The sequence below is a fragment of the Schistocerca cancellata genome, chromosome 1 (assembly GCF_023864275.1).
Source record: "Schistocerca cancellata isolate TAMUIC-IGC-003103 chromosome 1, iqSchCanc2.1, whole genome shotgun sequence".
NCBI lineage: Eukaryota > Metazoa > Arthropoda > Insecta > Orthoptera > Acrididae > Schistocerca > Schistocerca cancellata.
In genome coordinates, this window is record NC_064626.1 from 153,346,526 (window position 1) to 153,348,409 (window position 1,884).

The 1,884-nt window shown below is 36.3% G+C and overlaps 1 non-coding gene across 1 annotated transcript; it reads left to right on the forward strand.

Annotated features, from left to right (window-relative positions):
- Positions 1-1,587: 1,587 nt before the first annotated feature.
- On the forward strand, positions 1,588-1,660 carry Trnav-uac (transfer RNA valine (anticodon UAC)). Its single transcript has one exon. It is a non-coding gene; the product is annotated as a tRNA-Val (tRNA).
- The last annotated feature ends 224 nt before the right edge of the window (positions 1,661-1,884 follow it).

The following is a 1,884-nucleotide window of genomic DNA, read 5'->3' on the forward strand; positions in this document are numbered from 1 at the left end:
AAGAATACATGGACGCAATTATATTTTATTAATCACATTTCTCTTACTACAAATTAACATTATTTGTATCTAACATGCTCCACAATTGTGCAATATTACAATCTTGCGTCGCAGTATTGTCAATAGTGATTATTTGCTTTACATTGTTACCAGAGCTAGACTAAAGATCGATTGTTGATATATCTTCGCGTAAATGACCTACGGCTCTAACCAAAACAATCGGACAACCATAGTATTAGGAAGTCTGACAGCTGTTCGTTTGAATTAGAGGTGGCGATAACCTAGATTACTTAGATCTTTTTTGCGATACTGGTACTATTTTTGCTACTTTCAATAATACTAGGATGAGGCAGAGTGTATCTTTAAAGATTGTTTGCCTATCGTGCTTTAATCATTTGTATATGTTTCACAGTGCTTTAATATGTGGGCCATTCAGTAATGTCTTCATTTTCTCCGTCCGAATGTCGCAATGTACGTTTCCAGACTCAACCACTAATCACTGTGTAGATTAGACTTTCCCTACCGGTGTGTCGCAATGTGGCACAATAGGGTGGACTGTATTGCGAAATTTTGTTCCATCCAGAGGCCTAAACTTCAAAAATTCTTAGTACGAGGCATTTAGTTTTTTAACATAGCCTGTAATAACTGATAACCAATTTCTAGATTATCAGCACCTGCAACGGTGGGCAATCATCATTTCTGCTTGCCTCTAATTCGAACCACGTTAAAAATATAGAACAGTGGTTACCTAACTCATCCTATTTAATTGATCAGTTTCAGCGTAAGACCTATAGACGATCTATGTAGGTATAGGTAAAAAAACTTATTTCAGTTTTGTGCTTAAGTAATTATGTTGCCCACATAATAATCCAAAATTAAGGACCACTGCATTTGTTAATTCAAAAATCAGTGACATAAAATTTTATTGGACATTACCTTCACATATTATATGAAAGTAAATAATACGTACATATACCACAGTAACAACTATTAACAATAGTGCCTAATCGACACCCGATACTTCAGAAGATGATGGTCCACGCGCAACATTAAATTGGCCCTGGATCGTTATATCCCTTGACAATTACACAGCATTTACGTAATGAAATGGGGAACGAAAGTTGGTGGGAGAACTATACATCTTGTATTTAAGAAAGGAATTTTTTTTAAAGCAATGTGAACAACAATACTTCTTTGATGTAACTAGGCCCTGCGCCAATTGCCATTTTTGGTAGGACACAGCCCTAGTAAAACATTTAACTGAGACGCGATTATAATTAAAGGCATGACATGTTGATAACTTTCAATCTATGTAGACACGTGAAATCACGTTATTCGAAAAGTTAGAAATTTGGGAAAGGGCCCACTTCAATTACAATACATCTTACATCCATGTTAAGTAAACTGTATTATTTGCTCGTCTCATTTCCCCAATCTCCTATCAACATGCAGAAAAGTACTATAAAAAAACTGCAGTTGAGATGCTGCTTACTAAATAATAAACTCAAAAACCTTGTGTAATAAACGTGGGAAGTACTTTTACTCGTGTTTTGTGTATATCAGTCCCTTAGCTATAAGTTGCAACGTGGTTCCGTGGTGTAGTGGTTATCACGTCTGCTTTACACGCAGAAGGTCCCCGGTTCGATCCCGGGCGGAACCATAATTTTTTTTTAAAAATTAATTTATGCAAGAAACGTGGAGGATCGGTGAACGTTTTAAGCTCGGTAGCCAGACACTGGAAATGAACTTGATGTTTGATAATAACTCGATAGCATTAAATATTGCTCCACCGTCGTCAGTGTTAGAAACTGAATAATACCGCGATTTCGTTGCAAAGGAGATAGTTTCTAAAGTGAAACTGCTTCTATATCGTATTACCGACAA